This window comes from Leucopleurus acutus (genome assembly GCF_964270905.1).
Source record: "Leucopleurus acutus genome assembly, chromosome: 18".
Lineage (NCBI taxonomy): Eukaryota > Metazoa > Chordata > Mammalia > Artiodactyla > Delphinidae > Leucopleurus > Leucopleurus acutus.
In genome coordinates this window covers 6,647,844-6,671,425 of record NC_139160.1, presented here as the reverse complement: position 1 = coordinate 6,671,425, position 23,582 = coordinate 6,647,844, and the positions used below count along the sequence as shown (strand labels likewise).

The following is a 23,582-nucleotide window of genomic DNA, read 5'->3' as shown; positions in this document are numbered from 1 at the left end:
GCAGGAAGCTATTGAGTAGTTTTAAGTGGAGACAGACAGTGACGTTATCATGCATTGAAATGTGTTTCCAGTAGGTTCATGTCTTCCTGTGCTTTTCTTTTCTGCACTCCTAAATCAGCACGGCTCTTCCTGGGGAGGAGTAAAACTGTGCTTTCCTGGATGGCAAAGACAAACACGGGGTCAAGGTTTGGCCACTGGCTTCCAGTCCAGAGATAATAGCAGAGAGAGCCAGAGCTCTGATTTGTCAGAGCAGAGCGTCCAGTGAACCAAAAGGCAAAGTCCCGAAGAGATCGGGGGATGAAGTTCATCCAAAGTGAGTAGATCATAACCTGGACGGTATGGGGGCGGGGGTGGGTGGGGATCGTGCGCATGAGGCCAGAAGGACTGGCCAGCCTGTAGGAACCATGCAGAGAGAAGGGCATGGACGGACTGCCCAACCTCTGCCCCAGAAGCGCCAGAGGGCCGGGTGGGACCCTAGCCCACGTGGCAGCCTGTCTACACCCGGGAGAGCACGCTGCCAGGAGGCGGCCTGGGCTGAGAGGTCATCTTCCTCACAGCCCGCTCTCCCCTCATCATGAGCCCAGCAAGGGTGACATCATCCTTTGTTCAGCCCACTCAGACTGTCGCCCTCGGTTCAAAGGCTCGTGACACATGTAAGTTCTCCCCCCCAAAGAGAATGTAGATTGGTGCAGCCACTATGGAAAACAGTATGGAGGTTCCTCAAAAAACTAAAAATAGAGTTGCCAGATGAGCCTGCAATCCCACTCCTGGGCATATACCTGGACAAAACTCTAATTCAAAAAGATACATGCACCCCAATGTTCATAGCAGCACCATTTACAATAGCCAGGACATGGAAGCAACCTAAATGCCCATCGACAGATGAATGGCTAAAGAAGACGTGGTACATATATACCATGGAATATCACTCAGCCATAACGCAGAATGAAATAATGTCATCTGTAGCAACATGGATGGACCTAGAGATTATCATACGAAGTGAAGTAAGTCAGACATATACCTACCATATGGTATCACTTATATGTGGAATCTAAAATATGACACAAATGAACCTACCTATGAATCAGAAACAGGCTCACAGACGTAGAGAACAGACCTGTGGTTGCCATGGGGGAGGGGGGTGGGGGAGGGAAGGATTGGGAGTTTGGGATTAGCAGATGCAAACTATTATATAGAGAATGGAAACACAACAAGGTCCTACTGTGGAGCACCAGGAACTATATTCAACACCCTGTTATAAACCATAATAGAAAAGAATGTGAAAAAGAATGTGTGTGTGTGTGTGTATATATATATATATATATATATACACACACACACACACACACACACACACATATGTATAACTGAATCACCTTGCTGTATAGAAGAAATTAACACAACATTGTAAATCAACTATACTTCAATAAAATAAAATTTAAAAAAGTTCTTCCCCCAAGAGATAATGGTGAAATAGTAACCTGGGTATGGGGAACAGTGGCCCCGTGGATAGGGAAACCCCCTGTTATCTGTAAATGAATGAGAATGAAAGAATCGCCTGGGACAAGAAAGCGGAGAGACCCATCCCTCTGTAAAATGAGACTGGCGGGAATCCCCTGCCGGTGCAGTGGTTACGACAAGGCGCTTTCACTGCCGTGGGCCCAGGTTTGATCCCTGGTCAGGGAGTTAAGGTCCTGCAAGCCGCAAGGCGTGACCTAAACCAAACCAACAAGCAAATAAATAAATAACTGAGATTGACCTTTTCCAAAGGGCGTCTGGCTGCAGGGTGGAGAGCTGTATGCCGAGGGGCCAGAGCAGAGGTGTGGGACCAGGCGGGAGGCTTTGCAGTGGTCCAGGCAAAGTGGCCATAGCTTGGCTAAGGTAATGGTGGTCCTGGAGCTGGAGAGATGTGATGAGATTCTAGAGATATTACCGAGATAAACTGACAGGACTAAATGGAGGAGCAGATATGGAAGTACAAGGTAACTATACTAATCGGGTTTCCACTGCAGTAGAATAACACACAGTTACAGTGGTTTCCACTGTAATGTTGGATAACGAACAACCCCCAATTCTCAGTGGTTACAATACTCATTTCTTTTTCTTGTTATAGGTCTGCAGGTTGGTTGGGGGCATTTCTGCTTCGGGTTGCAGGCAATCCATGTATTTCTCATTCTAGAATCTGCAGTTACCTGGGGCCAAGCTCTTCCATGGTGGATGTCAGAAGGGCAAGAGGCCAGGCCAAAACACAGAAGCACATTTCAAGCCTCTGGCTGGACAAGGCCTAATAAGTGTCTGCTCATATACCATCAGCCCCAGGATGCCGAATGGCAAAGCCCAAAGACAGTGGGCCAGCGAATCAGACTCTGTCCAGGGAAGCCACGGCAAGGATGAACTGTGAACGATTAACGCCATCCATCTTAGGAGCCAGGGACGGCGCCTAGGTGTCTGGCTTGCACGGCTGGAGAGACTGGGGTGCCCTTCACCGCGAAAGGAAATACCAGAAGTGGAACAAATTTGAGAGAGATCATGAGTTCAGTCTTGGATATTTGGTCCTGAGATTTGAGTACCAAAGTGGCAGGGGCTATAGAAAAGTCTGGCCTGGAGGTATGTATCTGGGAGATGTAGCAAAGACTAGCTGGAACCTGCTGTCCATCCACTTACTCCTTCTTCTTTAGTTTTAGAACATCTAATTTTTAGCTGGCCATACATTTCCAAACCTCCCTTGAGCCAGGGTGGTCACCTGACTAAACTTTAACCAATGAAGTATAAGCAGTGCCAGGTATGACTTCTGTCAAGTATCCTTAAAGGAAAGGGTGTGTCCTTCCTCCTGACTTATTCCTGCCTGCTGACAGAAATGTGGTTGTGATGGCTGGAACCCAAGAAGTCATCTTGGACCATGAGGTAAAAGTCCTAGGTTGAGGATGGCAGAGCGACAAGAAGACTAGATCCCTGAAAAGAAATACTTTTATAGCATTTAGGCTACTGATACTTGGAGTTTGCTCTCATCTACAGTCAATCCAAATCCTAACTGTTACAAGAGTCATGAGAGCAAAGAAGTACTGGAAGTCGTTTGAGTTCAAAGTCAAGTTTCCAAGACAAGGGTAAGGAGAGCCCAGGGCTGAGCTTGAGGGGCTCTGACATGGAATAGCCAAGTAGAGGATGCTACATCCGCAGAGAGACAGAGGAGAAGCAGGCAGGGGGCAGAAGAAGAAGGAGAACGGGGTGTCTTGGACACGGCATGCAAGCAAGAGAGTATCTCAGGGAGGAAAGAGTCGTCAAAAGTTGGAATCAAGCTGACAGGTGAGATGACAGCAGAGGGCATGAGTTAAGTTCAGCCCGTGACAAGTACACGGGGGTAGCGTGGTCTTTGAGCCCCACAGAGTGCCCTCTGGAACCACTCTCCACCCTGAGCACGCTCCTAGAGGCTTGAAGACGAGAACTTGGGTGCAGCCTCCAGCAGAAGCTGCCAGGACTGATGGAGAGAAGCAGACGAGCCTGGACATCACTTTTTACCCCTAAACTTCATCTCTCCCCCCACCCCACCGCCTCTGCCCACCCCCAGGCCTTCTAACAACCTGCGCCTCTCCGGCCTCTCCCTCCCTCCACTCCCACTCGGCTTCTCATTATTTTCTTATGAAAGGGCTAATAACCTCACTTCCTTGCTCAGAATTCTTCCAGGAATCCCTACTGACTATGTTTTAAGGTTAAAATTCCTTAACCAGGCACACTGATCTTTCATGGTCTAACCCTGACCTTTTTCTCTGGTCTCACATCCTCGACGTTAGCCCCCAGCAACATCTGCCTGCGATCACAGGAAAGACCCCCATGAGCACCGCCCACCTGTGGCCAGTCAACCCACAGCACCGTGAGAGATAAGAAAATATTGCTGTTTTACGGCACTAGGTTTTCGGGCAGTGTGCTACACAGCGACAGATAACCAGAATGGAAATTGGTACCAGGAACGGCGTGTTGACATTTAAAAACGTAAACCGTACGGCACTGGCTTTAAGCCTGTGCCACGGCTTAAAAGAGTTTTAGGAAGATCGTTGTCGGGCCTGTAAAAGCAGCGAGGAAATTGTTATCGGAAGCTGGAGGGAAAAGAATCCGTGTGATGTAGTGGTGGAAAGTTTAGCAAAGCTGTCACCTGCTCAACTGTGACAAATGTGGAAATGTGGAAAATAAAACCAGCCATAGCTAATGGATAGCGATTTGGCCAAGAAAGTTTTGGGCAGAAGGTTGAAAGTGTCAACTGATTTCTTTCAGCAGATAAGGGACAGATAAAGAGAAATGAACTAGAAGAAGAATTTTTCAGTTTTCAAATATAATTTAGAGGCTATATAAAGAAGCCAGGACTTTCTGGGTTCAAAATTAAACTGCTTCACACTCCCAGCCTTTCCAGAAGGCAAGTTGTTCTCAAAGTAAGACGGCCTTAGGGTAAAAGTTCCTCTCGGGCTTCCCTGGTGGCCCAGTGGTTAGGAATCCACCTGCCAATGCAGGGGACACGGGTTCGAGCCCTGGTCTGGGAAGATCCCACATGCCGTGGAGCAACTAAGCCCGTGCGCCACAACTACTGAGCCTGCGCTCTAGAGCCCGTGAGCCATGACTACTAAGCCCGTGAGCCACAACTACTGAAGCCCACGTGCCTAGAGCCCACGCTCTGCAACAAAAGCCACCACAATGAGAAGCCCGCGCACCGCAACGAAGAGTAGCCCCCGCTCGCTGCAACTAGAGAAAGGCTGCACGCAGCAACGAAGACCCAACGCAGCCATAAATAAATAAATTAAAAAAAAAAGGGTCCTCTCAAGGATGTGGTTCTCTTTTACGGTTTCAGGAATATTTAATGGCATGTCTCCGAGACCTCCCAGCTGGTCAAAGGACTTCTAAGGCTCTTAAGGGTGTTACCCTACAGCATCCTAAATCTAACCCCAAGCCAGACAGGGACCCATCTCAAAATGTTTGTGAGTGTGACTTTTATAAACTCCTCCTGACTCCGGGGAAACCCATACCATGTTTATAAGGTTTGAATTGACGGCGGCGTCATCAGTTTGAACTTAAAGGGGCGGAGGTGGTTCAAAAACGAAAAGCAGCCTCTGGGCTTCCAAGCTGATGTGGGCAGGAAGCAGGCTGACGAAGCCATTCAGCAGCGAACAAGAGCCCTTTCTTGCAGCGGAGGAAGGATGCTTCGGAGGCCGGCCAGTAACTGTGGAGAATAAGCCCCCGAGGGCAGGGCTGTGACCTGAAGTAGCTGGGTCCTGCCCAGCCGAGAAATCCAGGGCTCTTGCTTTCTCTTTAGTGTTGCCCGGATGGGAACGGGGTGGGAGGCCGTGGGCAACAAACTCGATGAGGGGTGCTATGCCTTAGCTCTTAACTCTTCCCACATTCCTTCAAATGTCCCGCCTGCCCTGCAGCACCGTTCTGCTGGGCTGTCCCATGTCCTCAGCGCTCACCCTGTGGGCCCTGGAATGGCACCCGTCACACTGGGTACGCCGCGTGTGTCTGTTGGTCTGTCTCCCCAACTCGATGACTAGCTTTGTGAAGACAGGCTTGCTCTCAGCGTCATTTCTGAAACTGGTGGCGGGAATTCCACCGCTGTGTGCTGTCCTGGAGACAGCGGTGTGGGTCTGAGAAGCCCTGGGGCTCGTTTCCTGTGTGGACCCAGTGCTTTTCTTAGGGTCCCTTTTTCTCCAGGGTCTGAGGTCCGGGTCTCTCGGCAAATGCGAACGTCTCTCCTCCTCTTGCGGAAGCCACCCGAGGAAAGTTGTATTTCTCTGGGTCTCTGCGTACAAGGCTCTGCTTATTCTGGGGACTCGAATAGTCACAGAAATTAGAATATCTGGTCCCAGCCTGCATCTGTCCTCAGCCAATGACCTTCAGGGAACTGTCACACTCCATGGGAAATTTCAGTAGCACCTTCTATACAGCAGCACACACATACCACTGCCTTCAACTGCATGATACTGTCACCAGTTCCCATGCCCACAACGTGCAGGGACCTGGTGAGGATGCCCCCAAACACATATTCAAACACATCTTCTCTTTTCCCACCTTGAGCATCACAGTCATTACCTTTCTGGGTTGTTATTTTGTTATCTGAATTTCTGACTGCCCTCTAACATACGCTCTGGAAGGACAGTGTCTTGTCATTTTTGTGTTCCTGGAGCTCAGGCACTCTGGAAACGTTTGTTGAATGAATGAGTTTATAAAGGAAGCAGAGTGATATGGTGAAAAAAAAAAAAAGCACAGGGTATTTATTCGGGTGATCTGAGGGACAGCTCTGTCATGCACAACCTATGTGACACTGGGCAAATCCATTTTCTCACTATAAAGTGAGGCTAACATGGCCTGGTCTGTCTCCCAGAGCTATTGTATTGGACAGGTGAGATCTACGAAAGAGTTCTTTCTCAGCAGTGAAGTCTGAATAAATACGCATTATTGTCATGGTGAAAATCTGGAAACCTGTGGGCAGATGGTCAAACAACGTGTGGTCCATCCACAGCGAAGGGCACTACTCGGCAAGGAAAGTGTATCCAGTGTCTACAAACGGCAACTTGGATGGAACTCAAGGGAATTGTGCTGAGTGAAGAAAGTCAATCCCAACTACCCTATGGTCGCATTGACTTAACATGATTGAAATGATAAAACAGAGAGCAGATTCAGAATTTCCAGGGGCTAAGGAGTGAGTGGGGGGCTATGAAAGGGCAACGTGTAGGATCCTTGTCATGGCAGAAATGCTCTGTATCTTGTGCGCATCAATGTCAATTTTCTGGTGGTGATTTGGACAATCGTTTTTCAAGATGGTACCGCTGGGGAAAACTGAGTAATCTCTCTGTATGATTTCTTGCAATGGCATGTGAATTTACAGTCATCTCAAAATTAAAATTCTAAGAAGATGCATTAAAGTTATATGGTTGGATGAGAAGTTTATAAAATAACAACTTACGTTCATTGATTGCTCACGTCATGCCAGTTTATCTTATTCTCATACTGTACCATTGTTGTCCTATTTTACAGATGATAAAACTGGGCACAGGAAATATTAAGGCCACAAAAACAGTATGTCGTATTGCTGGGGTTCAGAGCCTCGACACCACAGTCACCTCAGCTAAGGACAGCATGGCGCTCTCAGAATTTGAACCGAACACGGCTTAATCCTCAAACCACCTCTAGGTATATTTAATTAAGTGCAAAGACCAGCAGCAATAAGGCTCATTCAAAAGTCATTGTTCAGGATTTCCCTGGGGGATGATGAACGTGTTCTGGGGCTGGGTGGTGGTTATATTTGTACATACCTGAGGATATAGTAAAAACCACACACAGAACTGTATACTTTAAGCAAGTGAATTTCAATGGGATGTGAATTATATATCAATCCAAAAAAATCCCCCTCCCTCCAAAAAAAAGTTCTTGTGGTCTGGAAGTAAGAACTTGGCCTCTAACGGTAATGGCGGTGGTAAGGAAATTCTAAGAACGAATGATCTTATTAAATAAAAGTGGTCCACGGCAAAGACATTAAAGATGCCTGAGGTTCTGAGCCGGGTGACATGAAAAAGGAGGCACAGGAGATCACTGAGATGTGTTGAATTCGAGATGACAGCATCCCATCCTAGGGACAGCTAGTATCTGAGTCAGGGGACCGGTGTTTGGAAGAGAAGTCATAGAGCTTTCGGATCCAGAAGTAGATGAGATATCTCAGGGAGACAGAATCAAGATGGAAGATCATTTATTAGGAGGAGATAGGGAGGAAGGAATTACTTTCTAGCAGAAAAATAGAGCTCAGCGTGTGAAATCGTCCGTCTCTGACAACACACTGAATTCACATTTTTCTTCTCTCCCTCAAAGGGCAAAAGCAGATCCAGTGGGAAAAGAATAAGACTCAGAACAGGTAAGAAAAATCATGTTTCCCTGGGGAAACACATCACCCGGTTTCTCCTATGCACCTTTGCTGTTGCATGTTTTTTGTGGTCCTGAAAGGAGACTGAGTACCAAAACAGGCGACTTTGGTGTTAAAAATGAATACAGTGTTCAATTTTTTTTTAAAGGAACGCATTGTAAAACCCAGGTTTTCTCAAGCTTTTCAGTCGAACTTAACAAATCTTATGATTTCACTTAGAAATCTATTTAAATTCAAGTAATTGTTTACAAAAGGACTTTAGAACTTTTGGCTAATTAAATTCCCTTGGACATTTCATAGTGCTTTTATAATGAAAATATGTTTAATTTTCTTTTTAAGTACTTTGGTTGTCTAATGAACAAAACGTTCCCAAATACTTAAACAATGCTTGCAAAATTACTGAGTCGGCCCTTACACATACGGTGAGAATTAAATTCTCTTGAGCGGGGCCGCTGGTTGCCTCTGACCACCACACAGAACCTAGCGGCCCAGGAGTGGCCTGTGATGACACACTGTTGGGAGAGGCTGGGCACAAGAAGGCAGCTGTTTCCCTGTAAAAAGCAGAACAGGCCTGGCTGACAGGATGTGGTACCAACCTGCCCGCGGGAAAATCCCAAGTTGTCCACACAGCTGGCCCTGCCTTAGGTAACACCTCCCGGGGGGAAGGTTGCCCTCTACTGGCTTATGTGAGCCCACAGGTGGGAAGGTAGACAGATCAAGGGGGTTCGGTGTTCCAGAAAAGCCTGGCAGATTGCACATATGAGCGGTATTTTACGGCATTTGTTTTTCTCTTTCTGACTTACCTCACTCTGCATGACACTCTCTAGGTCCAGCCACGTGTCTGCAAATGGCCCAACTTCGTTCCTTTTTATGGCTGAGTAGTCTAGAAAAATGATACAGATGAACTTATTTGCAAAGCAGAAACAGAGACACAGATGTAGAGAACAAATGTATAGATACCAAGGGGGGATGGGGGAATGAGATGAATGGGGAGATCGGGACTGACATATATACACAACTATGTATACAATAGATAACTAATGAGAACCTACGTATAGCACAGGGAACTCCCCTCAATGCTCTGTGTGGTGACCTAAATGGGAAGGAAATCCAGAAAAGAGGGGATATATGTATACGTATAGCTGATTCACTTTGCTGTACAACAGAAACTAACACAACATTGTAAAGTGACTATACTCCAAAAAAAAAAAAAAAAAAAAAAAGCCTGGCAGGAAAGAATCCATAGTGTTTGAGTTTCCACTGTCTCCTGATGAGGCTGTGACGGAGCTGAGCCTCTGCCTTGCATCAGGGCCCCCTGTAAACACAGCACAGCTCCGCCATGAACGCTAATACCTTTGGGTCAAATCGCCTTCACGTGATACCCACGTCGTGTGCCGGAAACCGAGCCTTGGGGATTGACTCCAAAATGGATTTTCCCTATTCCATGTTCTACTCAGTGGTAAAGAGGAAGATTCCAGATCCTACAAGCATTTACCACATGCCTAATACGCACGAGGCAATTGCATTGATGTCTCCTCCTCTGTTCCTCTGAAAAGCCTTGCGAGAGAGTTAACACTGTCGCCACTTTGAGGCTGAGGACTCAGCAAAGAAGTTTTCTTCGCAGCAGTTTCTGCATCTGACGCTGGCGGGCTCGTTGACGAGCCTCCTTCCTCGCCGCCACTTCTCAGCAACGACTTCTAGCCTTGATTCTAATACTGATTATAGCAACCGCAGGAGGCCCATACCAAGCAAGTCTGTATCAGGACTAGATGACATCCTTAGAACCTAAGGATGTGGCCCGGGCCACAGGGAAGTGTTTGAAATCCGGTCCCTAGGGTCCTTGACTCTTTCGTAGAACAGGTGGGAGGTGAGGACGATGCCACCGCTGTAGACAGATGGTTAAGGCACAGTAGCTCCAGCCCTGAGGCCGGCACGGAAGCCTTCTCCCCGCCAGCCTGAGACGAGCACTCCGTCCACCGGGTCACACCTAATCTGTCATCCAGGGGAGCTGGTAAAGCTCAAGCCTGCTTTATTCTGGATGGAGCGTCAGACCAGCGGAGGCCTCTCACAGCCCGGCCGATGGCCCCATCCTGGGCACAGCCCCATCGGCCTCCAACACGCCTGTGTTCAGAGCAGGGCACAGAGCCGGGTCCCTGCAGGCTCCCGTTGCCACTGGCTTCCCCGCCGCAGAGGAGGCCCCGTCCAAGTCCACAGCGTCAGGAAACGCAGGCCTTGTGTTTCTATGGCTGGGGGCTCGGATGTTTAATACGGGGATAGACTTGGCCGTTTATAAAACACCCTGGGCGGTGCTGGGGACGGTGCCGTTTGCTGCAGTCGCCACCCGTTCCTCCTGGAGCTCAGCCATGCCGTGTCCCCTCTGGCTTTGGAAATCACTCACTGGGAATTCATTTATTAATAGGAATCTGGGCTTGTGCCTTTAAAAGAAAAAAAAAAAAAAAGTATGGGCTGAGGCACATTTACTTGTTCAGACAGAAACAAGAAAAGCATCACTGATGGGGAGATGGGAGCCTCCACGGGTCCTCGGAGGAGCGGAACGGTGCGTCTCAATTGTTAACTTGCTTTCAAATCACCTGCGGGTCTGGTTAGAAGGCAGACTCTGACTCAGAGGGGCTGGGGGCCTGAGAGCCTGCATTTCGAACACGCTCCCCCCAGGTGATGCTGACGCTGCCAGCCTCGGACCACACTTCGAGGAGAGAGCGATGGTGGGGTTGGCAGGGGGAGCACCGTCCTCTTCAGGGTCTTCACACGCCATCGCCTCCCACAGGAAGGATGCCCCACCTTGTGGCCCAGAGTAAATGCTCAGTAAATGACACCACGCGGCTCATACATACAGTATAGAACGCAGTTAGGGGCAATGTCAGTCTCAATCTATAAATGAGAGCTGGTTTTGTTTGAGAAGCCTTGACCTTCGCGGTTAACCTATGGTGTTGGGACAATCGTGGGTGACATTTGACCCCTCTCTTTTCCTCCGACGCTTGGACCCATGGCTCCTGTGGGGTGACTTGGGACAGCGTTTCTCTGCCTGTACGTTTGATGAGGGGCCCTTCACGGTGCCCATGGGCTGCACGCAGGGTGCTCCACCTGGCCCCCAGGTATGATGTGTCCCCCCTCTGCTCTAACCCTTGAGGCTCCCAACTGGACCTCCGGGCAGCATGACAGCACCTGTGTTTGGAGCTCAGCATCCTGGGCGATCCAGGGAGGCCATGGTACACCGTGGCCAGATTCTGCAGCTGGCAACTCCTGCATCCAGTTCACCTGCAGGTTCCGGGGCCTCACCTACGACACCTAATTGAGGTTCCTGGGAGTAGGCTGGAGTCTTTCGCACACTGGATTCTGACACTGGCTTTTCTCCCCGGGAAGCCGAGGGAGGCCTCTGCGTGAGCATGAATGGCCAGGAGGTACCTGCCTGTGGGCAGCTCTCCCGTCAGCAAGGAAACCCGCAGCATCGTATGATTTTTTCCCAGAGGCACAAACACCTGCTCTGCAAGCTCTCCGCTGGGCTCCAGCTAAGGAATTGTTTTCCTCCCCTGGGCATGATGACGTGAGCTTTTTCTCCTTGGAACACCATACCCATTTCATCAGCAAACCCTTTCCCGAAGCTTTAAGATGAGGTGAGAAATGATGGTCCTAGCTTAAACACGCGACACACATAGAGAATATGACGTATTTGTATAAACAGCACCCGAATAAGCAACAAAGTGGAGAGCATAGTGCTGACAAGAAAACCCCAGCTTCCCCGGCTGGAGGGGATGGATACGCAAATGCTGGGAGAAGCGGCTTGCCCTGCCCAGGAGCGGTGCGTGACCTCACTGGAGAGGAACATCGCATCGGGAAAGAAAGGTACCAGGTGGTCCAGGCCAGATCTTCTGACTGTGAGAGACTGGGTGCTCTGACCAACACTTAAGATGCTTTCCATGCTCCCATGAAATCAATGCCTTTTTTTCCCCCTGCTGAATGAATGTGGGGATTGCGCCGGAATCAGAAAGATTTCTGCGGATTTCTCCTAGAATTTCCAGGGTCTGTAAATCCTGCGGCTGGCTGGGAGCCTACTTCGATTATTTTTAATGCAGAAAAGGATGTATTTGAGCATCTGGCCTAGAAATGGACTAAATCTGTCCATAGCCTAATTGGTTTGGAAAGAGCTGGAAGACAAATTGAGATTGTGGGTGTAAACAGAAGAAAAGGTGGCAGAAGGGGAGCCAGATGGATGAGCTCAGACACAAAACACACACAAACAAAAGCTGCTTGGGACACCAGAGGAGCACGTGGGCATCTGGGGCCCAGAACCGGACTGGTATGAGGGTCCTCCTTGGCTTGGAAGCGTCTAGACGCAACGTCTGGCTCCAAGGATGTTCCTGCATCTGAATAGGGGGAATCAAAACCAGCTTCCACAGGGGGTGATCCCTGGCCACACTGACAGGTGGCCCTCAATCGACCTGGGCAGTGAATTCAGAACACAAATCACAGGAACATCACTCGGTTTCTTAGAGAATTTAGGCTCGAGGCTGAGGCAGGGGCATGATGGGAGCCAGAGGTTTGGAGAAGATGGCTTCTTGGTTACTACATATAATTGTGTCTGTGTGTGCAGCGTTCCAGGGCAGCCCAAGTGTATTTTGTTTGCAGCCCCGTCAGCATGGTGCAGAGCATCTTGCATGTGGGGGGACCATCAATGCTCGTTTGATGACAGTGATGCAGGTGTCTGGTGGTAGAGACCTCCTTATTTCATAACGCCTTACTGCAGCAAGGCGGGGTGAGGGGTAGGCATCGATAGTTAAACACATCTACTTCTGAACCGTACCGCGTGCTCATGAGTCAGCAGCGACCGTGAGAAGCTGTTGTCCTAAAGGCATCACTTCTATCTCCACCCAGCAGATACTTATGATGTAAAAATAACAAATTTTTCATTGGTTTACGAACACTGAAACCATTTTCTGAGAGTACATAAAAGAACCTGGGAGGGACAGGCGCAGCGAGAGATGATACCAAGCCAGGTGGCTTTAACAGCCCAACAATGAATAGTTATGCTGCTCTTTTCAGAGCTGCGACGTGTGACCCACCCGATTAGGCCTCCGAGAGGCTCATTCTGAAGGCCCACAGTTCACGCCATCCCTTTCATGTTTGTCGTGACAAAGCTGTGTTTTCTGCGCCCGCTTTCCTTTGCAGTTTGCACCCTGTGCAGTCAAATTTCATGCTTCCAAAATGAAAAATACAACTGCCAGTTTTCATCTCTGGGGGAAATGAGTCTTATTTCTCCCATAAATCACGAGCACGCTTCAGCTGTGAACAGAGCATTAGCAACTCTACAAGTAAATTAACTTCAGTTCCTGGTGAGACCCGAGGTTGCTGAGGGTGATTTGCGAATTTTGATTTAGGGAAGGGGAGGCAGGTGGCTTCACAGTGGATGTGAGGTGCAACCATTTCCAGTTGAAGGCAGGACGCTCACGCCTCTGCCACGTTGACTAGGGGTGGCCCATGTGCGTGCCTGATGTCACAGGGTAATTATCAAGGGCACCGCACCGCTCTCACTCTACAAGTGTCCCGTTTGGGTTGATGGGCTATATTATCAGTCTAATTAAATTGCAGATGAACTAAGGAGAAAGAGCTTGTTTTGTGACAGAAGCCAGGCAGACACAAAAGGCCACATATTATGTGATTCCAATCACACGAGTTATCCCTGACAGGCAAATCACAGAGAGAGAAAGGAGGTGTGTGGCTGCCAGGGGCTCGGCATGCTCGGGGGGAAGTGGGGGGTGACAGCTAATGGGGGTGACAGGCTTCTTTTTGGGGGGAGGAAAAGGTTCTAAAGTTGATTGTGGTGATGGTTACAAGACTCTGAATATACTAAAAGCACGGAATCATACACTTTAAATGGGTGAATTATATCACATATGAATTCATATATTATATATTGTAGAATGTATGAATTGTATAATGTATGTATAATTCATATATTATACAATTCATGTAATATATAAACATATGAATTGTATATATTCATACACAGGAATATATGAATATATTGTATAATGTATGTATAATTATATGTATAATATATTGTATAATATATGAATTCAAGCTGCTATATTGAAACAAAAGCTTAAAAAGAGTTAAACCGGGGTGGAGGGAGGAATAAATTAGGAGATTGGGGTGAACATATACACACTACTATATATAAAATAGATAACACATACACACTACTATATATAAAATAGATAATCAACAAGGACCTACTGTATAGTACGGGGAACTCTACTCAATATTCTGTAATAACCTACATGGGAAAAGAATCTAAAAAAGAGTGGATATGTGTATATGTATAACTGATCCACTTTGCTGCACACCTGAAACTAACACAACATTGTAAATCAACCATAATAAAATACTTTTTAAAAAGAGTTAAACCGCAGAAATACCGGAAGAGAAAGACAGAAAAAATCTTGGGCCCTGTGTTTCTGCCGGCGAGAAACACTCTGGACTTGAAAGGCTGGTCCCTCTGAGGAGAGGCTGTCTTCACTTTGAGGGCATGTGGTAACCCTTGCTGGCCTCTGGGGGGCCCCATGCCACAACGCCTGCGTTTTTCTGAGACTTGCTGGTGCAAGAAAGGGAGTGTGAGTTTCTCCACGGTCACCGCTGAGAGGCAAGGTGTGTGCATTTGCCTTTAGAAGATGGAGGGATTTGTGGCGGACCAGCCTCCTGAAGGTGGGGTTGAGCAGGTGCACAGAGCCCAGCGGCAGCGGGTGGCTGCAGGGAAGGTGGCAGGAGATCCTGATTGGGACCTGCCCATTTTGCTCACGCCCATGGCCAGTGGGCTCCCATTAGGGAGGGGAAGGGAGGAGTTCCAGGGCGGCCAGGGTGGGGGAGGTAGTTTTGGGGGATAGGAGTTTGTCCCCCCGGGGGAATTAAGCCCATTATTCTACGTGTAGCACAGAGTCAGAGTGGGGACAGATCTGCCCAGTTAGGTTGGGAAATTGTAGGACGCACAGGACAACCACGAAGGGTCCACTTGACGAGAGGACCCTCAGGCCACATCCTCTGAAAGAGATAATGGGACCTGGAATGCACCCCAGGCCCCATCCAGCCACCAGCACTGGGATCCTCATTCAGCGGAACGGAGCTGAACTTGAAACTTGTGAGAAGACTGAAAATTTACCTTGTGATGAAGACAGAAAATTTATCTTTACATTTTTATATCCTCACCCCCTCGGACAGGGTCTGGCACTCAGCAGTGGCTGTTTGGACGGATGGATAGATGGCTGGATGGGTGAACAGCACACACCGGGCTCAGATGAGCAGAAAAGGCTACCAGGGCTGCACGGTGTCCCAGCTGAAGGCCTGGGTATTACATGTGGGTCACCAACAGAGGGTGCTGTACGCCTGAAAGAGCAAGGCCAGGCCCGGGGCCAGAAGCCTGCTGGGCGCAGGGGTGGTGGAGCTCTGGCTCCCTGCAGACCAAAGGTGGAGATGGGGCGCTCAAACGTGGGAGCTGGGGCAGGCACTGAACCCCAGTATCCACACACTTGGGGCGGGGAGGGGACAGACGCGTTCTCCTGCCTGGGCACTTCCTCAGCATTAGGAAAGGAAGCCAACCGCCTGGGCCCAGAGCAGGATCCACGGCGGGTTTGTTCACCTGCGCGGCCCCCCAGCATCCTGAACGAGGGCCGGCACCCGGAAGGCACACAGTCACTGTTTCTCAAGTGGAATGAATTAATGAAGGCGCCTAGGAGGACGAGACCGCAGCTGGACCGTACTATTCTTAGACTGTATCTGAGTGTAGTGGGCTGGCCAAGAAGTTCCTTCGGGTGTTTCCGTAAAACCTTGTGTGTCTTGGGAACCAGAGTTACACATCAACCCCCATAAACCACTGGGTGGGGTCTGTACCTGGGCTGGTCTTTCCACTGGATGGAGCTTGACAAGGCCAAGGGGGGCCCAGCGTCATAAGAAGGACCGTTTCTGGGCGATCAATCCCTACTCACCCGCCCTCCCCGCTCCCCGAACCACATCCACAGACACAGGGCAGACAAAGCAAAGGAGGAAGGGCAGGGAAAGTGGCGCAAAGCCCTCCCGTGAGGGCTGGCATGTGAGGCCACAACATCTTCACGTGAGCGACCCCAATTCCTCCGACATCCTGAGAGTCTGGGATGGTGGGACCACTGGGGATGCAGGAGTGAATGAAACGGAGCTGCGCAGATGTGCTGCGGAGCCCTCATCACGGCGTTCCCTGCTCTTGCACGCCCCTGGGTCTATTTCTTTCTGCAACGCAAGTCCTTGGCTTTACTGTCCTTCTTTACCGTGGTCAAGGAAAGGGGGCACTGAGCCGCGAGGGGGCCGCCTGGGAACTCGCCTCCGGGGCCGAGGGCGAAGCTCGCACCGGCCTCAGCCCCGCGCTGCAGGCGGCAGCCTCACCCGCTGGAGGGCGGCTCAAGGACAGATGTGAAACCAAACCACAAGAGTGGTGCCTCCCAGGGAGCAGGAGATTGTGCCGAAGGCGCTGGTTGCTGCAGACGCCAGTGGAGGAGGAAGAGGATCTGAAAGCGTTCTTTTTTCTCTTGTGGATTTGGAGCGCTCTGTAAGCTGGAGCTGCTGAAAGCACTCGCGGGCTCGCTGTTTCTGGTTTTAAATTCTCCTGGGACGAGCTCCACAGAATCTCAGGGGTTTAGCACTGACAGGAAAAAGAGTAAGAACTTCAAAGTCTCCCTTCATTTAGTGAGAAGAAACTGTGGTGGCGAGTGACTGGCTCCTACCTCAACACACACACACACACACACACACACACACACACACACAGTCCCTCACACACACACGTTCAGTCTCACACACACGTGTACACACGCGCACACACAGTCTCACACACATGCACTTTCAGTCTCACACACACACGTTCAGTCTCACACATGCACACACACATGCACACACATTCAGTCTCACACACACGCACGCACGCACACAGACACAGGAGAAAAAGAGCAGTAAGGACGAACCTGCCCATCCCTCTGGCATCTCGCTGTGGCTACTCAGCTCACAGAGGACCAGCTTGTCCCCTGGTGGGTGTCCCCACGGAGCCCCAACCATGCGGTGCCTCCCACCCCTCGAGAACCTGGAAACTGTGCTTAGAGCGAAACTAGAAAACTCCACACGGAAAAGATGGGATTAGCCCTCTGTGGGACTTGCTGGTAAACATGTGACCAAAGAAACTGGAAGCACTCAGCACTCAAGGTGGGTCAACGAGGAAAACGGGCCTGTGCGACGTGGACGCAGCGGCTCCATCAGGGCCCGTTCCGAGAAGGGCCGGGAGAACCCCTGGGGGACTCCGGAGCCTAGAGCTCCAGAAGAGAGGGAAGAAGAGAAGGGAGGGAATCAGCGAAGACAAACCGACCTGCGCCCCACCTCTCCGCACCCCCCAGCAGGGTCGAGGGGCCTGGCCGGACCCCCAGAAGCTGCCCAGAGTGCGGCGGGGAGGAGGGGTCCACCCCAGTGCCGAGCGGGGGCCTTTCTGAAGCTGGACCACGGCCAGCATCCGTCTCCTGCCCAGGGCTCTGCTACAAGGGACAGCACTGGACAGAGGTGGCCTCCCCTTCTCGGTTGCATTTCTCCCTGGAAACAGGGAACCCCTTGCCCTGGGGATGGAGCGGGTGCAGTGTAGCTAGTGAGTCAGGCCTCATGATGAGGGGCAATAGAACCTTCTGTCAGTTTCTAGGGATGCTTTACTAATGACCACAAACTGGCAGCTTAGAACGACAGAGACTCCCCTGTCTCCACCGTGATTCTGGAGGCCGAAAGTCCAAACTCAAGGTGTTGGCCAGACCCTGCAGCCGCTGGAGGCCCCAGAGGAGGATCCCTGCCTTCCTCTCCCAGCTGCCTGGGCTTGGGCTGACCACTCCAGCCTCTGCTTCATCTTCTCGCGCCTTTTCTCTCCCGTGTGTCCGTGTCCCAGACCTCCCTCTGCTCTTATAACGTCACCCGTCATGGGACTTCGGACCCACTCGAAATCCAAAGTGATTTCATCTCTAGATCTTAAATACATCTGCAAAGGCATTTTCCCCAGGTTAAGTCTACAGTCACAGGTTCCGGGAGTTGGGACTTGGGCGCACGTTTTGGGGGCCTCAGTTCCACCCACCACACAGAGGCACATCAGGGTCCCGGGCCTGCCATGGGATGCCAGCATCTGGAGGGGGCACGCCTGGAGGAGCGCCAACCCATGGGACTGGCTGGGGGCAAACTGCCTTCGCCAAGGGCGCCCCTCCCTGTCACATCTGGCTCTTATTTTAAACCAATTTTGCTGACCAGTTCGGTTCCATCTTTGTATCTAGACAAGCACGTGTCTAGGGCCTCTGCTCGGACTACATGCTCAGCCTTGAGGGTCACACCACCTAAGAGATGGAACCTACTTTAACAACCAGTGTGAGGACTTTCTCCTCCATGGCTCACATCTCAGCCACCCCCTAGGAAGGAGCTCCTGGAGAGGGCTGGGTGCGCTCAGATGTGCAGTGAACGAGAGGCCAGGGTGAACGCGTTCATAAGAACCACAATTTCCTCACCTTTTCCCCTAAGGGGAGCATAAATAGGGATCGTCCTGACTCTGCCAATCCTGGGTCTCCCTTCTGCTTCGGCCTTCAGCCCTGACGGTGGCGGCCAGCTCCCCAAGGGGTGGCGGCTTCTGCCTGAACAGGACCGGCCTCGGGGCAGCTGCCGGGCCCAGGGAGCAGCTCTGCCAGCGCCCGGCAGGCCAGGAGCAGATGCTGAAAGTGCACAGCCACCCAGAGGCAGGGGTTAAGACCCCAGAGTCGAGAATCAGGGTTTGGGTCCTGGCTGTTCTGCTGCCCAGGCACACGATCATGGGCACATTCCTCAACCTCCCGACCTTCACCTGAAAAATGAAGATTGTAAATTTTCCAGGTAAGCTACTTAACGTTATGTGTGCCTGGCTCCCAGGGTGTGTTCAAAACATGCCTGTTGTTCTGGTTACGATTATAAAGAGAGAGGAAATTCACCGATCACGCCCCTTTATCTGGCCTCTCAAAGCTCAGTGCTAATGGACTGGAAACTGAATTGTGAACCACTCACTTCCAACGCAGGAATTCTTCCACTTTCTCACCTATTTGCCATTAGAGATTTTTTTTCTTTCTTTTCAAGCACCCAGAGACACTGAGAGTTTCTCCTGACGGTCTGATTTATGTAAAATGCAAGGTTGGTTTTCTAGTTCTAAGAAGCCAAGAGGAAGGAAGCTATTAGAAAATTCTCTGCCTTGTCTCCTAACCGCCGTCCTGGCTATCGGGAAGGATTTCTGTCTACCGCCTTCTCAATCCGCAGCTCCCTCTCTGCGTCCTCTGAATGGGAACTAATTTCTTTCCAACAGGGTGGCCTGTGGAACTTCTGGCAGAAGGCCTGGCAGATAAAGCTCCACTCCTGAGGCCATGGAAGAAAAGACCAAATGCCTCTCACAAGTAGGGTCCCGGCGACCTCAAGAGACGGCCCAGCACACCACCTTCACTCCTGTCCTTGTTCCACAGTTAGGTTGCAACCTGCCTCTCCTCACCTCCCCCAGCCCCGCCTGAACGGACCTGGTCCACCTACCCGCAACTGACCCCCACTCACCCCCCCCCCCCCCCCGACCCCGGTCACGCTGCTTTTCTTTCTTTCCCTCAAATGCCCCAAGGATGCCCCAGGGCCTTTGAACTTGCTGTGCCTGCCGGCAGATGCATTCTCCCCGGGATCTGTGCAAGGCTGGCTCCCTTTCATCCCTCAGGTCTGTCCTCAGAAGTCACCTCCTCAGAGGTTATGCCACCACGCTTCATTTGCAAGTCAAGCAGCCTGTTTTATTGTCTTCACAACGCCTCTCTGTACTTTGAATTGTCTTATTTATGTGTTTACAAGTTTCTTGTCTGTCTTCCCCGAGGAGGACAAAGCTGTCGAGTGGTACACACTGTAAAGTTCCCGGGATGACGCGCTGGGAGGAGAGAGGATGCGGGGGGGGACCTTGTGGACATGGTGGCTACCGACGGCGCTGCTGTTTGGGTAGCTGAAGGATGGGAACGGCATTGCGGGTGAGGCACCAGCACACGCGACGGCTCCGAGGGCGGCACGAAGGTGAAGCTTTGGGGCCCAGAAGTCCACACCGGGGTTTCGCAGAGAGACGTTACTACTGTTACTCTACAGCAACGTCAAGGGCAGCCGTGGGCAAGGTGGAGGGGAGTGCAGGAGACGGCAGGCGTGGAGACCCTGGGCTCCCAGCCTGTGCTGGAGCAGGAAATGAGTCACCAGAGGCTCCTCGAAGGAGAGCCCACAGTCAAGCTACAAGCCCTGACTTCCACATAGAGGGGGGCATGATTAAGTGCTGAGTGGGCGGGCGGGTGAGTCAATCAGAAAGGGTGGGAAAGGCGAGCTCTGGCAGAGCTGGTCCCGCCTTGGCGACAGCGCGCATCTGTGTGTCTGCCTGGAGTCAAGGTTGCTGCCGCTCAGGAGCAGATCTTCCGCAGTTTCCTCTCTTTATGGGATTAAGCTGAACTGTTCACTCCCTCACCTGTGCTTTAAGGAAACCGTGAGGGTTATCCGGCTAATCTTTCCAAAGGTCTGTGTAGACCCTCTGTACAGAATACACCAAAGGTGACTGGAATTGTGATACTGTATCTTGAATTCATGTGGTTGTGAAAGCCTGGAGAGCCTTATTGATGAGGGAGTGGATTTTCTCATAGTATAATTCAACTTTCATTTCTTTGCCTCCAGAGACTATATATAAAGTGAACTCTGAACTCAATATCTTAATCGGGATCATTTATTCAATTACTGGGTTGGAAATCTTTTTATTATTCAGTTGCACAAGTTCTTGATATGTTCTAAATACAAATCCTTTCTCAGGTATCTATCTGTGTATCTACCTATAGATGTCTCTATCTATCTATCTACCTATCTATTATCTATCTATCTATCTACCTATTATCTATCTATCTATGATCTATTTATAGATATCCCTATCTACCTATCACAATTTTTTCCCCAGTCTATGGCTTACCTATTAATTTTCTCACAGTGGCTTTTGATGGGCAGGACATTTGAATTTTATGAAGTCAATGCTTCATAAAAGAAGACACTGGTTAGTGTTCTCTGTGTCTCATATGAGTAGATTTTGCCTATTCTAAGCTTGCAAAGATATTCTCCTATGCATACTTCTAAAACCTCTATAGTTTTGGCTTTTACGTTCAGGTTTCATAATTAGTTTGGGGTATGGTGTGAAGTAAGGTCAAGATTTGTTTTTTTCTATATGGACATCCAGTTGTTCCAGCACCATGTATGGAAGAGACTTTACCCCATGGAATTGCTTTGGCAGCTATACTGAATACAAGCTAACCATGTACCATTGAGGGTCTATTAATCCCACTGATGTCTAGGTATATCCTTAGGCCAATACCATACTTTCTTGATGAATGCACCTTTATAGTAACACTTGACATTTTGTTCAGAATTGTTACTACTTGACAGTTTATAGTTAATTTATAGTAACTTTTGAATCTCATTCAAAATTGTTCGGCTATTCTAAGTTCCCTGTTCTCTATAAATTTTATTTTTTTTAAGATTTTTTTTTTGATGTGGACCATTTTTAAAGTCTTTATAGAATTTGTTACAGTATTGCCTCTGTTCTATGCCTCGGTTTTTTGGCCATGAAGCATGTGGTATCTTAGCTCCCGGACCAGGGATCAAACCCACACCCCCTGCACTGGAAGGCAAAGTCCCAACCAATGGACCTCCAGGGAAGTCCCCTTTATTTATAAGTTTTAGAATCAGCTTGTAAATTTCTACAATAAAAGCCTTCTTGGATGTGAATGGGATTTTGCATTGAATCTGTAGAACAATATGGGGAGAAATGACATCATAACAATATCGCCTTCCAACCTGTGGACAACCTGCTTATTTGGATCTTCTTTAATTTCTCTCAGAAGAGAGGTTGGAAGGTGGTCGGAGGCTGGAAGAAGGGGCATCCCTGGGTCTGTTCCGTCCAAACACCACTGAAGCAAGAGCAGATCTGTGGGTCCGCCAGGTGCACTGCCTGTTGTTAACTAGTTTTGGTATCAGTGTCTATCATTCAAGGTTGAATCAGAGAAACAGAATTAGGAGGAGATACATTAAGAGATTTATTGCAAGGAATATGTGATTGTGGGAGCGGGTGAGGCAAGTCTGAAATCCAGATATTAATATAGACACTCAAGCTTTCTTATGATTGGTGTATATATGTTATATATTTTCCCATAATTTTAACCTATTTATACCTTTATATTTAAAATACGTCTCTTATAAATAGAATAAAATTTGATCTTGCTTTCTTTATCCAGCCTGACAGTCCCCTTCAATTGAAGTTTTTAGTCCACTTAAACTTAGTGTAACTTTTGAGATCTTTGTGTTTAAGTCTAATACCTTCCTATTTTTTTCTGTTGGTCCCATCTGATACCTCTCTCTCTCTTTGTTGCCCTTCCTGATTTCTTTTGATTACCTGAGTATTTCTTAGTATTCAGTTTTTCTTTTTTTAATTGGCTTTTTAACTGAACCTCTTTATTTATTTATTTATAATGTATTAATTAAATACGCGATGTCTTCATTGGAAATAAGTTCCTCAAATCTCACATCGGCCATGAGATTCTCTGAGAAGGTGGCATGAGCTAAACTAGTACAGGAAGAGTCAGGGACCTCTGGGGGACTAACTGTAAGACGCTCTGCCACAATGCGTGAGAAGAAAGGAGGACTGATCTGAGGGCTGGAGGGAGAACCGGAGGAAAGCAGGGTGTTGGAAGTAAAGGCAGGCAAGAGTCTCAAGACAGAGGTGGTTGGTGGTCAAGAGGTGACTTGAACAGACATTTCTCCAAGGACATACAAATGGCCCATATGCACATGAAAAGAGGCTCAACACCACTAATGATTAGACACATGCAAATCAAAATCACAATGAAGATACCACTTCACAGTAATTACAATGGCTATTATCCACCCCATGTCCCCCTCCAAAAAAACCCAGAGAATAAATATTGGCAAGGATGTGGAGAAATTCGAACTCTCACACTGTTGCTGGTGGAAATGTAAAATGGTCCAACCACTGTGGAAGACTGTAGAGCAGTTTCCCCCCAAATTAAACACAAAATTGTGACATGATCCAACAACTCCACTTCTAGTTATAAACCCCAAAGAACTGAAAGCAGGGACTGGAACAGATATTTGTACACCAATGTTTACAGCAACATTATCCACAACAGCCAAAAGGTGGAAACAAGTCAAAAGGGCACTGTCGGATGACTGAACAGACAAAATGTGGTATACACATACAAAGTAATGTTATTTAGCCTTAAAAAGGAATTCGATTCTGATACCTGCTACAACATAGATGAACTCTGAAGACACTATGCTAAGTGAAATAAACCAGACACAAAAGGACAAGTATTATACCTAGAATACTCGAATCCATAGAGACAAAATGTAGAATAGTGGTTACCACAGCCTGGATGGAAGACAGATGGGGAACTGTTTAATGGATACAGAATTTCAGTTTGGGATGATGAAAAGGTTCTGGAGATGGATGGTAATGATAATTACTCAAAAGTGTGAATGTACTTAATGCCACTGAACTATACACTTTAAAAGGGTTAAAATGGTAACTTTTATGTTACGTACATTTTACTACAATAATAAA

At 48.9% G+C, this 23,582-nt stretch overlaps 1 long non-coding RNA gene across 1 annotated transcript in view; it reads right to left on the bottom strand.

Moving 5' to 3' along the window:
* LOC309974630 overlaps nt 1-23,582 on the bottom strand; it is a 79,694-nt gene that overhangs the window by 23,562 nt on the left and 32,550 nt on the right. The window contains exon 2 of the long non-coding RNA XR_014326892.1: nt 8,698-8,777. This is a non-coding gene — a long non-coding RNA (uncharacterized lncRNA). The remainder of the gene's footprint in view (nt 1-8,697; nt 8,778-23,582) is intronic.